Source organism: Elgaria multicarinata, chromosome 5, assembly GCF_023053635.1.
Source record: "Elgaria multicarinata webbii isolate HBS135686 ecotype San Diego chromosome 5, rElgMul1.1.pri, whole genome shotgun sequence".
Lineage (NCBI taxonomy): Eukaryota > Metazoa > Chordata > Lepidosauria > Squamata > Anguidae > Elgaria > Elgaria multicarinata.
The window spans coordinates 13,628,182-13,642,624 of record NC_086175.1 but is presented as its reverse complement, the minus strand read 5'-3'; positions in this window follow the sequence as shown (position 1 = coordinate 13,642,624).

Genomic DNA, 14,443 nt, shown 5'->3' with positions numbered 1-14,443 from the left:
ATGTGCAAAGGATTGCAGCTTTATTGCTTTGCTGTGTCGAGTACACAAAACATTGGATACTGAACAACTGAAAAAGACAGAGGAAAAGTTAACCAAGGATGGAATCTATGCATGTTTAGACAGAAAAAAAAAATAACACAACTCCCAGCATTCCCTAGCCAGCTGGAGTTACAGGATTTTTTTCTATCTAAACATGCATAGGATTGTGCCAATAGCATTAGGTAGCAGAAGCCCAGCCATTTGAAGAAGAAGGGAAAAGGAAAGGAACCTCTCGTGCAAGCACTGAGACATTACTGACTTGGAGGGACGCCAGCTTTCGCTGATGTTTTCTTGGCAGGCCTTATAGCAGGGTGGTTTGCTGTTGCCTTCCCCGGCCATTATTACCTTTCCCCCAGCTAACTGGGTACTCATTTTACTGACCTCAGGAGGATGGAAGGCTGAGTCAACCCGAGCCAGCTGCCTGAAACCAGCTTCCGCTGGGATCGAACTCAGGCTTTGGGGAGAGTTTCAGCTGCAGAAACTGCTGCTTTACTGCTCTGCTTTTTCCTTTTTAACATTCCTTTTTAATGTTCACTGTTTTTAACTGTTGTAAACCACCCAGAGAGCTTCAGCTATGGGGCAGTATATAAATGTAATTAACAACAACAACAACAACAACAACAACAACAACAATAACAACAACACAGAGAAGTTGTAGATAGCGTCACCGAGGGTAGTGCCGCCACACTAACACTTGGAAAAGCTTTTAAATGTGATTTGAGAACTTCATAGAGGATAAAGTTATCAATAGCTAATAGTCACGATTGCTATATATTACCTTCCCCCTCAGAGTTAGTATGTCTCTCAGTTGCAGGTAGAAAAGGAAAATTGTTGTGATCATTCCCTGCTGATGAACCTCCCATAGGCATCTGGTTGCCCACTGTGTGGACAGAATGCTGGACTATGTAGTCCTTTGGTCTGATCCAGCATTGTTCTTATGTTCTGATGCTTTCTGACTCCATCCCACAGCCTCAAGACAGTGTCACTGCCTATATCAGAAGAAAAAGGAGCTGGGGTCAATGCCACATGAGACCTGTCCATCCTGAGCCATCCACACAGTGGCTTTTAATTTTTCAGAACCTATTTCAGACAGTGTTCCTTGGCATAGTTTGAGAGTCAACGAATTATGCTAAGCATCCATGTAATAACCCTCAGTCAGCCAGAGGGACAGTGATATGCATAACCCTTAATTGTAGAATGTCACCCCCTAATTTTTAGACAGCTCTTGTCCTCCCATTCCCAAATGTGTTCCTGCCATTCCCAAACTATTACAAATTTTCTATCAGGCAAACAAGAACATTGCCATAAGATTTGAGAGAGTTAAGGGGAAAATGAGAAAGTGCAAACAGAGAATATCAGAACTCATTTCAAGGATCAAAATTGATTTTTTCCAGTTTCTCAACAAAACGTTATTAGAGAAAATTTCACTGCTTTTCCAAGATCTCTGTCATCAAAACTAATTGCTTTCTCATTACCGTTGGAGCATAACAGTATCTTCAGATCAGAATAAAATAGAGAATGTTATCAAGCAACTTCCATGCTCAGAGATTAAATAGACGTAACAGAAAACAATGACTGATGAACAGAGAAGATAATACCATTTCCATTATTAGAATACGTCCTAGTCCTCACGTGTTTATTGTTTTAGGGCCTTCGTAAGGTTAAACAGTGAAGGAGACAGATTTTTAGAACATGAAAGAATTATCCTTTGTTGAAAGAGGTTGCAAAAATATCGTTGTGGCTGGTATATTGGATAGCCTTGAGAGATATTCTACATACTTCACAGAATGGGCTGTAGACTCATGGTCCCTTGCATAGCCAGCTCCACTAATCCTGGTCCATGCATGGCCAGCCCTGCCATTTCCTATCTGCCAGCAGTCCTACTGTTTGCGGCAGTGATAGAGCACTTTATTTTATTTATTTATTTATTACATTTTTATACCGCCCAATAGCCGAAGCTCTTCGGGGGCAGGGGGCAAGCAAGACATGTCCCTTCCAGAAATAAGCATTCCTACTCATTTTATGGCTTGCCCCCCAGAAGCACTACTTGTGGTCACTGTGTGTGGTAGGAGCTGCATGCAGACTACAAATGCTGGGGCTGGCCACATGCAGACTGGGATTGATGGGACTGGCTATGCACGCAAGGCTACCATTGGATCTTGTCCAAAATATCCAAGAAATTTCAATGGAAGCCAAAAAACAAAACAAAAACCCAACAACCCAGCTTTCATGAGCCTAGCTCCATATCTGCAAAGATCACCCTATCTGAAGTTGCCACTGAGTTTTGCCTAAAATATTCGATGCAAAAAATAAATAAATAAATATAGCACAGTCTTTTAGGGAGGCTGCATGCAGTGTTTTGGATCCAAAGTTGCTCTTTCATTCACACAAGGGGGAGGTGATTTCCCAAGGAGCAGATACTGGATGGGTTGTAGAAGGAAGAGGAAGATGAGAAACCCTGTTTCATGAACATGAACTCTCTTCTGTTCATGGAAGGAAAAGTAGCAGCCAAGCCAATGTTTTTCTATTGCATATGTTGGGTAGGGTGGGGTTGGGGGATACAAAACATGCAAATCCTTACCACATACAGAAAAATCCTGGAAAAAATGTTATGAAAGAAGGATATATATAAGTAAATGCTTGTATTGTATGTGTTCTTCAAGAATTTCATATATGGAGACCAAGCTGATGAAAGACTCTTGTCCTTCCCACCTCTCAAGTATATATGCTCTGTTAACTTAGCCACTTCTGCTACTAACCACCATTTTTTTTGTGAGCCCATGTTTTATCGTTGGTGATTCTGAAGATCAATAGTTACTTGCTTTTAGGATTTTAGCAATTGTCAGAAGATTCCAGGTCATCTCTCAATGTCTGAGATGAATAGTCACAGTGTCAGAACAGGACTAACAGCCAGTCCATTAGCACGCGCTCACACACACACACACACAAACACACACACACACACACACACAAACACACACACACACACACACACACACACATATATATATATATATATATATATATATATATATATATATATATATTATATGCATGGTAGCTGTTGCTTATTAAATTGAAAGTTAGCTTACACTTGCTTCAGTATCTCAAAAAAGGTACCCGAGTTTAGATTTAGCTAATATAATTCATGGACATTTAAACGGAATCTTTAGAGAAGTTGATCACTTTAAAGATAGATTATTAATCAGTTAAGATGGGTTGGTAGACGTAAAAATAAAGAATCCTCCACTAAGTCCCACACTTTGCCTGAAACATTCAGTCACTGCAGGCCACACATCGCGACATTGAATATCAATGTTAATAATTTTTTAAAAAATCTGCTACAAGCTTGTTTTAGGAAAGTTGTTTTTATATATTATACCATTAGTCTATCTAATCCAGTACTGTCGACACTGACTGGAGGCATCTCTCCAGGGTTTCAGGGTTTCTTTCCTAGGGGATGTCTTCATGACGCTGGGTTGGTGGTGTGTCCTTTGGAAACCCTGCACTTTTCCTCCCCCAGAGTGTCATTGGGTAATCCTGATGACAAGGAGGGAGTGTGGGGTTTATGGGCAGCCATCCAGGGATTGAAGCCACCCTGCCCTCTTCCTGGTGGAAGGCGACCAATCGCAGGTCACCTTCCACCAGGCACCGCCCAGCCATGTCTCTGCTGTGACTCCAGAGCAAGGCAAGGGGCTATCGTGACACCATCTTGCACATCCTTGCCTCACTCCAGAGGGAAAAGTTGGGTAAGTTCCCTACTTTTTTCAGCTTCGGCAGAAAGCCTTGAGGTGGGTGCACGACTGCAGTGGCATCATGACGTGCCACCGCCTGCCCACCCTTGGGTTTTCTGAGCATTTTGACAGTCCCCTATTCCTACCCATTAAAGCTGGGGATTGAACCTGGGGCCTTTTACCAGCAACACATGTGCAGTACTACTGAGTTTCTCCCTAGGGCTCAACTAGCAACACCACCAGAACCAAGAGAGAGAGAGAGAGAATTAGTTCATGATGAGTTGTTGGAGTGTACATTCAAGATTGTAATTCTACTAATTTGGAAAGATATTCTACCTCTAAAGCCATTTTAAAGAAGCACCATTCTTCTTCTTCTTCTTTTAAAAAAAGGTTGGTTTTGTGTGCGTTTTTAAGTTCTCAAGACTGAAATGTAACTTGGCATAGCGAAACCAGCACCAGATCAAAGGTGGATTTTTCTTTGTTTTTGTTTTTCGTTTCGTTTTTTCTATCTCATTGGCCATTTCTTGGTGATGTGTATGTAGATTAAAAAAAACCTATAAATGTACCATTTGGAACTGGATAACCTGCCAATTTTGGTTCATTGAAAAGACAATTTTTCCCATGGTGGGGTCTTTGAAAGCTGTAACAGACACATCAACAATATGTAGAGGTCATAATGTAAAATTTTGCAGGCAACATTGGCTGTAATCCTGTGCACAATTAAGCTGCTTAAAATCCTGTTGGTGCCAATGGAACGCATGCTGTATCATTATGTGCAAGACAGTCGCTAATGTCAACTACAGAAATGATTGGGGGGAGAGAATTGATCAGGCTAATCAATTTAGAATATGGACGCTGGATAAATCCTCAACAGATTTAAATAAGGTTGGAATCCTAAGAATCAAACATCCAAAATCAGCATTGGCTCTCTCTGCTGATATTGCACCCCCAATTTATGTATAACTAAGAATGTGGGGCCACAGTTTGTGCAAAACACACCATTTGTAAATTGTGCCATTTACAGCTGCATTTTTGCACAGGTAACTATTTACACTTTTTTAAAAAATTCCTTGATTTAAGGTACTAACATATTTGCAAGCTGGGTTGGGGGCATCACAGGGACCCATCAGGACCAAAAAAAAGTATGGATTTCCCTATGACGAACATCCCTAGCCTTGATAGGAAAGATGGATCAACCCAGAAGTATCCCTACTCCAAGGTCAATCAGCAGGTTAACATATCACCTGGACACTCATCAGGGTACTCTTTGTTCTGACACCATACTATTCAGAAGATTTCCATTCCCCCCCTCACACACACACACTTCATTTATTCATATATTTCAAGATTTTTCAGTTACAACAGAGCAATATGTAAACTAACATTTCATCAACTTTCATTAAGCACTTATTTCAAACATCACCACCAGTTTCCATGTACACCTCTGTTCAGAATTATGAGAGATCAAACACATTGAAAGTATAATACACTATATATATATATATATATATATATATATATATACACACACACACACACACACACACACACACACACACACACCACTATAGATATAATAGACTGAGTTTAGTAGGCATTTTACAGATCCGCTTTTTAGAGTCAGTATATACTAAAGATGGGTACAATTTCCCCAAGACAAAATGGTGGATACGCATGCCTATATGTGCTTCAGCCTCACTATGGGTTAAATAATCCACGATGGGGTGTTGTGTCATATGAACAGCCCCCACGGGTTCTCTTCATGGAGTAACAAATAAATTATTATTATTATTATTATTATTATTATTATTATTATTATTATTATTATTGCTCACCATTAACAACCCATATTTAACCCACAGTTTTGGCTTTGTACATAACAACAACCCACAATTCAATAACCAATACTGACCTAAACCATGATGTACAGAAATATTGGGCCAGTTTGCACATAACAGCAGCAAATCATGGGTTAGGTTAACTGTGAGTTGTTTAAGCTATGATTAACCTATGGTGCCCAGGTTTGGACATGATGCAGCAACCCCAGATCAACCTGAATATTCAAAATGGCCGCAGAATATGCCAGGCATGCACCATGGCAAATAGTGATTAACATATGACTTAACTGATTAACTTATTAATTGATTAACCTATGAATTAATTGATTAACTCAATTAATCTGAGATATGCTACTGTTATGTGCGAACAGCCCCATTCTCTTTCTCAGCTTTAGGTGGGTTCAAGGCAATTGTATAGCCTGAATGCTGATATCACAGCTTTTACTATATCCTTGACTGGAATCAGATTACCTTTGGGCATAATTCTGAAATATGTAAAGATATTTCCCTCTATTGCTGTACCTCTTCCAAATTTATTATTTATTTAAATTGGTTTTTTTTAAAAAAAGTCATTAAAGCATTTTTATCCAGCTGAGAAAGTGGCTTACATGCACTCAATAAAAACAAGGCAGTCCCTGTGTGTAAGCTTACAATAAAGGGAAAAGGGGATGGGGAGGGAAAAGGGGGGAAAATACAAATTCAGAAACCAATTCCTAATGTTAAATAGTAGTTCTTATAAGGAACTTCTGGAATGAAAGGAGTTGTGGGGATGGAGGAACCTGATCTGGTTGATCTTTCAGGACAGCTGATGGGGTCGGCCTGCTTCATATCTCAATTTGCTACAGAGAAATATTATTAGGATATTTCTTTGTTCATATCTCTCAATTCCCTGCTCACTCCCACTTCCTTTGCCTATTTCATTACATATGAAGATTCCTTATCCCAGTAGCATGAGCCCAGATGTTTGTACAGAAATGAAACAGCACATTGGAAGTAAGTTTGTCTGCTACCTATTAAACTTTCAAAACTCAAAGGACTCCTGCAGAGCTGGGCAATAATTCCCCTTTCCCTCATAAGACATGATAATTGCAAGTATTGGTACCAGAGAAGCTATTTCTACTGAAATGTAGTTTGGATGTCTTTTATTAGATAAAAACATCTCATTTCCAGATGTGAGATAAAATGGCAGGACTGTGTGGCACAAATGATTTTGGGAAAATGTAAATCCTTGACATCAAGAGCATGTTTATTGGGGCTTATGGTCTTTGGAGTGGACACGTGATCTAAATATAGGTGTCCTAAGATGGTGAACTATTGTCAGATGAGAATAGGAAATTGTTCTAGGTGCCAACTCATTTGTGGATACAAAGACACTCTAAGGAAAGGAAAGGAACCTTTCGTGCAAGCACTGAGTCATTACTGACTCTTGGAGGGACGCCAGCTTTCGGTGACGTTTTCTTGGCAGGCCTTATAGCAGGGTGGTTTGCCGTTGCCTTCCCCGGCCGTTATTACCTTTCCCCCAGCTAACTGGGTACTCATTTTACCCACCTCGGGAGGATGGAAGGCTGAGTCGACCCGAGGCAGCTGCCTGAAACCAGCTTCCGCTGGGATCGAACTCAGGCTGTGGGGAGAGTTTCAGCTGCAGAAACTGCTGCTCTACCGTCTGCACCACACAAGGCTCAAAGACACTCTAAAGGCCCACCTAAAAAACCCAAGCATGATAGATCAAGGTACTTCAGTAATAGATAGACATCTGCACTTGAGAAACAATAGGTGCAGCCTCTACTGCAGGGGTGCAGAACCTAAGGTGTGCGAGCCACATCTGGCCCTCTGAGGTCCCCCTTTTCCCTTGGATCCACCCACTTTCCCCTAACAACCAAATGTTGGGTGTTTCCCCTACTTATGTGCATTTTCCCCATTCTAAAAGGTTGAAATGCCTCCCCTCAGCATTTGTTACTGATAATAATAATAATAATAATAATAATAATAATAATAATAATAATAATAATTTTATTTCTTAGCCACCTCTCCATCCTGATCGAGGTGGGGAACAACAGTAAGTATAAAATACATTAAATACTTATTAAAAAAACATAGTATACATTGTTAAAACTTCCTAAAAGTCTCCCTAAAAGCATCCTAAAATTCCACTGGATAGGCCTGCCGGAAGAGAGCTTTATGCTAACATATCCTAGTATTTTAAGCCCATTCCTTTGCCTTCAGCACTACTCACCAATAGAATGCAGCCCACAAAAGCTTCTCTGAAAGGGAATTTGGCCCTCAAGTTGAGAGAGGTTCTGCAGCCCTGTTCTATTGGGTGACATAATATACTGTGAAGTCAGTATTGTGAATTCCATTCATTACACCAACAGTATAACACGTTTACAATATCTGCAACTACATCTACAAGTCTGATTGGATGTGAGGAGCTGTTAAAAAAAAAGGATTCTCAAGAAAGGATCCACAATTCAAGAAGGACACAGACAAGCTGGAGCGTGTTCAGAGGAGGGCAACCAGGATGATCAGGGGTCTGGAAACAAAGCCCTATGAAGAGAGACTGAAAGAACTGGGCATGTTTAGCCTGGAGAAGAGGAGATTGAGGGGAGACATGATAGCACTCTTCAAATACTTAAAAGGTTGTCACACAGAGGAGGGCCAGGATCTCTTCTCGATCCTCCCAGAGTGCAGGACACGGAATAATGGGCTCAAGTTAAAGGAAGCCAGATTCCAGCTTGACATCAGGAAAAACTTCCTGATTGTTAGAGCAGTGCGACAACGGAATCAGTTACCTAGGGATGTTGTGGGCTCTCCCACACTAGAGGCCTTCAAGAGGCAGCTGGACAACCATCTGTCAGGGATGCTGTAGGGTGGATTCCTGCATTGAGCAGGGGGTTGGACTCGATGGCCTTGTAGGCCCCTTCCAACTCTGCTGTTCTATGATTCTATGAACAATCGTTGTGCCCATCGTTCAAGAGAGAGAAAGAGAGAGAAAGGAAGGGGTGAGGGAAGCTTTCCCTTTGCCCTTTAGCTGTCAGGGCAAACCAAGCAGCATGGCAAACATACATCTCCTAATAGGCACATAAGATGTCATCACCAGGGGTGTTGTGCCTCTTTCAGCCTGAAGATTGAATTCCATTTTGGAAGAGCTCTTACAGGGGGTGGGGGTGGCTGGAAAGGAAAGAAAGGCAGAGCCAAAACTACAAGCATATTTTATATTAACGCTCTTATGGCCAGCAACTTAATATTAGGAGAGGCATTTCAACCTTCTAGAATGGGCAAAGACTGCATAAAAGACAGGAAACCACCAAACAATTGGTGGTGGTGAAAAGACGCCATGGCTAGTTACACCCCCTTTGATGGTGCTCATGCACCAACGAAGGTCCTGAGCCAATGCACAATCAGCTCGGATCTGTAGAGGGCTGGCTTCATCATGAATAGGTTTTACAACATGGTGATAGGAACCATGGTTGTCCAAGGCTCTCATCCCTGTGTTGTAAAACCTACTTGTGAGGAATAGGGATGTATGAGAAGTTTCAGTTCACTTTCAATCTAGGTTTTCACAGTTTGTACCTCTAGGATGGACCATGAACTCAAATGCCATCTGCAGTTGAAAGCCATACATTTCCGAGCTTGCAATGTGATTCACACCCCTTACGAATGTGTTCGACAGCATGCATACTTTTGAAAAAATGTCCATAAAAATGGGTTCATTTGAAAAATGTGCAAAACATGGTTTAACCAATGGGAGAAGAATCCATGCACTTCAAAAATATGCACAACTGATGTGTAATGTTTGGAAAAATAGGCACTTTTTTATGCGAAAAGAAAAAGAAAAGCTTGCAATCTGATACAGACTTGAAATGGGACCAACTTTGAGAAGGAATCTGGAGAATTTTGATGAACTCAAATTGTGCTGATTCATACATTCCTAGTAAGGAAGCTGGTCCCCTTCAGACTCAAGCTGTTCACACATTGGGTTGGAAGTACTGCTGTTATACAAGGGTCAACAAGGGAGTGGAGTGACCCCATGCTCCACTCCCTTGGTGACCCCACTTGTTCTCACAGCCCCTTCCTGCATTCCTAAATGAAGACCTGAAGAGGACAACACTCTGAAGGCCAAACTACATGTGATGCTAAATGTAGCATAGAGCTCCATCTTCGGATTTTTATTGATTAATTACAGGTCACGAGGGATGATTGTTATTTGAACCAAAGCACACAGGGAAGGTCATTTTCCTTCCCAACCATGATTGGAGCGGAAATTCCTCTCCTTCACACACACACACACACAGAGAGAGAGAGAGAGAGAGAGAGAGAAAGGAAGATGTAGCTTGGCCCTAAGCCAATTATTTATTTATTGCATTTGTATACCGCCCATAGCCGAAGCTCTCTGGCCGAAGCCTAACCTACCTCACAGAGTAGTAATGAGGATAGAATGTGTGTGTGGGGGAATGGAAGGCTATGGAGAGAGCTGAGATAAAAAAATATAATAAAATAAATAATTCATTAAAATTTTAAGGTCAATGCCATTGCTTAACAATAATAGCTGTCTCATTTGGGGGCTTTTTATCAATCAGCATAAGTATCAGCCCTGTTGATTACCTTCTTTATTATTCTCACAAAGTTAATGCTTTTAAAATACTTAGCCATTGTATGACCAGTGACCCAAGCAAATCTCTTTTGGCTGGTCACGTGCCCAACCCTGAGTGGGACCGGTGAGAAGAAAGAGGCAGGGCCTACCTTTCAAGAGCTCTCCCATTTTCCTGGGTTTTGATAGTCAAGAGTGGAGGCCACATCAGCAGTGAGTTTGTTTCCAGTGGCTGAAGCAGCTGTAAGCACCTCTGAGGCAAAGGAGAGGGCACTGTGGACAAAATCCAGCCTTTCTCATTCCAAAGGAGGTTGCTTAACCTCAAGGCAGTTTGGGGAGACACAGCCAAGTCCTAGGTGCTGGGGAGACACAGTCAAGAACCCCTGAAATAAGGCAATGGAGGGAAGTTTAATCTCCCACCCTGTCGTTCATACAGAGGGAAATTCTGCCTCTCCTTGTTTCATTCTGTGACTGCATTATTTTTTCTTGGTTCTCCTTTGAGTTGATCTTTGGTTGCTTGGAGGAAGCACTCTGGCAGAGGGATGCCCAAGGCCACCAACACCCAGGCTCTGCATTGGGTAGGGCCACAAACCACTGGAAACAGCACACTACAGGCTGCACAGCACCTTGTGCAGGAACCAGCCCATCAACTCCTTCAAGCACTAGCAGAGCAAATGCCACCCTGTTACAAGAGGGGGGACATAGCAAGTAGGATAGTGATTGCTTAACCTTCTTCACACCCACTAATTGTTCCTTGCACCATCTTTCCAAGCCATTTTACCCCACACTGTAGCAAACATGTGTCCCTGAATCCAGGAGGGGATCTACACTAGCCAAGTTAGAACGTGTCTTACCGTTTTTAAGTGTGTGTTTGGTAGTATTTCGCCACATGACGCTCAGTTTGTGACGTTTTATTGTTGTCTGTTCTCTGGTTTTTATTTTGAACTTCTCTGAAATAAGTCGTTCTATTTGGTATGATGTGGCCGATTTCATAGTATTAAATGGGTTTCCTGTAGTTCTTAACTAGCCTATCGCATTCCTGGGGGCATGTTTATGTAATTTCCGTGCCCAAAATTGGAGCCGTTTTTTTCTTTCAAGACACTTTTTTGCAGCCACTTCCAGTTTCACTTTTGGGAGGCTGCTTGCTGCATTGTTTGTCGGTGGAGGATTGTCTCGGGGAGAAGAGGAAGTGGGAGGAGAAATTGGCAGACGGGGAAAAAGAACAAACGGATTTCTTTTCTTAGGGCGTTACTAGACGAGGCTCTAGCGCGCGTTACCTTCCGCAGTCACGTCGAGGCTTCCAGATGACGTTCACGAGGATCCGCCGTTATCCCGCGGTGAAGCCTCTTTCTCCCGACTTTAAAAAAGTGAGTTTTAGGACGCCTTTTCCTGCTGTCCCGCGGTAATTCGGAGTACGTGTGGGAGGATGTGAGGTCACTGCGGTCCGGACTGGGCAGGAAAAGGCGTGCTAAGGGGGAGTGGTCAGCGGCTTCGGTCAAGCCGCCTCCGCCATTTGCGCGCAGTCCGCCAGCTGGGGCAGCGCGGCGGAGCGGCTTTTTTTTTTTATTTCCCCAGTGACAGTTTGCGCAGGAACGGAGGACCGCAAAAGTGGCTGGTGACTCCTTGCGGTGGGCAGCTACCGTGGCCGCATAATGGCGGTGCTGTACGCTGCCTGTTAGTGTGGGTACCAGGCTGGCAGAGGGCAGAGCTGTTTGTGGGCTGCTGCCATGGCTACGGCCAGATGTGGGTTGGCTCCTTGGGATGGGGCACAGGGCACAGAGGCGGTCATCGCCGCCGACACCTCAGAGGCATGATGGGAGATGTAGGCACAGAGTGGCCATGCAGACGATTGACCTCGGGTCATATGACACCCGCCACGACCCCCATCAGGAAGTGAGCGCATCAATGTTGACCCTCAACAGCACCAGCAGCACTTCGGCTGGCACTGGCACTGCCGCCGCTGCCGCCGCCAGGGCCGGCGGCGGCATCGCTGACGGCTGCGCAAGTTTGCGGTCTTTCGGACGTGCGCAAACCGTGCAGCGAGCGAAAAAAAAAGCCGCGGCAATCAGGCCGGTGTGGCTGCGCAACCGTTCTCGCGGCGGCAGCAGCACAACCGGCGCAAACTTCCGCCACAAATCGAAGGCAGGTGTGGATGATTAGGCGTCACGGCTGAACGGGAAAAGCCGCTTTCACCGCTCCTCAACGACGGAACACCCGGTACGTCTAGCAACGCCCTTAGTGTGGCCAAAAGGAATGCATTCCCATGGAAAGAGAAAAGTAAGTAAATGTTTTAAAAGCTGCTACGTTTCAAATCATTCAAAAACCAAAACGTTCAATGACTGTAAAAATGTTTCATATACTAGTGTAGATCCCCTCCAGGATGGGAGACAAAGTAGCTGAGAGAGGAAATGTAAAGGAAAGCAGCAAGCACAGAAAAGTTATGCAGACCTCTCCTGTCCAATCCTTCCCTCCAAATTGTGCCCTCCTACCAGTACTTTTTAACTAATTGACAGCAATTTGGGTTTTTCAGCTCCTTGTTTGTCAATGAATGTCTATGTTCATTCCTGAGAGTATCTCTCTGAACATTCCCAGAGTGGCATAGGAAGAAGCACACAGTAGAATCATGGAATCATAGAATAGTAGAGTTGGAAGGGGCCTATAAGGCTAGCAAGTCCAACCCCCTGCTCAATGCAGGAATCCACCTTAAAGCATCCCTGACAGATGGCTGTCCAGCTGCCTCTTGAATGCCTCTATAGAAAACATAGAGTAAGTAAGAAGCAACCTATCACATTTGAGGTTTTACTTACACATTGGGGAAAGTATAAACTTTTTCCTTCTAGTATCCAGTGAAGCTAGTTTCCATTTCTGTGTCACACAAGGACAGAGAAACATTAAAAGCTTAGAAATATCTGGCTGTCCCTCGCTGGGAACCTATTGTCTAAGAGCTTAATTCAGAAACAAAATTACAACACTGTCTGGAGGATTATACATGCTGGCACTTTAGCTTGCCAGGCTCTTCAGTAGAAAAGGCAGCAGGCCACAAAAAACATGAAACACAATACAATCACACGGCTCCATCCAAATCAGGGAAAGCCAAGAGAGTGTTTTGTTCTCCCTTCGGCACAATAAACAACGCCCGGTTCCTAGCAGTATTTTTTTTAAAAAAAAAATCTGCCCACAGGAGGTGTAGGCTGGTTGTAGTCACTTCATTTGGAAGATCAATTTTTTTGCAGGCATAAGGTGCAAACACTCAGGGCCGGCTTCTCCCCAAAATTACAACCCGTGCAACCATACCGAGGGCTGTGTTCAGTCCATAATTATTTTCATAATGAAAACCTTGATGCTGGAATGGCACACTTAACAGAAGGGAGATTTTATCATACATTCCATAATAAAACCTCTCTTACCATGCATTGCAATCTTTTTTCATCTTTCCCTTGCTAAATCTCTTACTCCCAAAGCAGGGCAGGCGCTAGATTCCAGTGGGTCCTTGGCATAATGAGACCCCTGTTGCCACCCCCCCAGACTTCCTGGGTAGTGGGATACATGAGTATGCTTGCCACACATACCCATATATAAACAATATTATAACAACCCAAAACATACTATCTCTCATCCAAAGCTGGCCACTTGACCTAAATATACAAAGAATTATGAGGGCCTAGTTTCAGTAAAACCAACAGAACTTTTCAGGAGGGTGTGGCATTGCTGCCTATTCCCAGGCCACAGCTAGACCTAAGGTTTATCCTGGGATCATCCAGGGTTCGCCCCTGCCTGAGCACTGGATCACCTGTGTGTCACCTAGGGGGGATCCGCCCATCGCTCCCAGAGCACTTCTATGCAATCCCAGTGCACCCCGAAAATGATAGTCTGACTTCCCTGTAAAAGAAACGAGGAAGAGCTGTCCATGCCGCCGCCGCCGGCGAGGAGAGCTCGGCAAAAGAAGGCAGAGTGAAGAGCGGAAGAAGCTCTCCACCCCGCCTTCTTTTGCCAAGCTCTCCTCGCCAGTGGAGAGCTCTCCTTGTCGTCGGCGGCGGCGGCAGCATGGACGGCTCTTCCTCGTTTCTTTTACAGGAAAGTCAGACTATCGTTTTCGGGGTGCACTGGGATCGCATAGAAGCTCTCTGGAAGCGATGTGCAGATCCTCCCCTAGATGAACAGGTTTGACCCCTGGACAATCCAGGGATAAACCTTAGGTCTAGCTATGGCCCCAGTGAGAATTCCCCTTCTCTAAGGGCTTTCTC